Below are 406 nucleotides of genomic sequence, written 5' to 3' on the forward strand. Positions count from 1 at the left end.
GACATCCCCTTCAGGGGGAAATGTTGTGATCTTGGTCGCTTATATGCTATGGAAATTGGGTAACCAGTCTTATCAGTCATAAGGTTCAAGGAAATCTTTTTAAAAAAATGCAACAGCTGATCAAACGGACGATATATATATTTCGGGTAACTTTTAGTGGTGCAGTTCTATATTTAAGAAATGAGGAATTATGTACAGCTGGGGGGTACATTAACTGAAATGTTGTGTTAACAAGAAACAAGGTGAGGACAAATATCTGTCAAATGTAAATAATGTAACTTTTAGTGGTGTCCACTCTTTAGCAAGTCCAGTTCTCTGATTTGAGAACTTAATACCTGTAGGTGTTTTATTCCCTTCTCATCCCCTCCTCAAGAATTTTGGAAACCCTAGAAAAGCAGTTGACATC

This window comes from Octopus bimaculoides, unplaced genomic scaffold, assembly GCF_001194135.2.
Source record: "Octopus bimaculoides isolate UCB-OBI-ISO-001 unplaced genomic scaffold, ASM119413v2 Scaffold_355699, whole genome shotgun sequence".
NCBI lineage: Eukaryota > Metazoa > Mollusca > Cephalopoda > Octopoda > Octopodidae > Octopus > Octopus bimaculoides.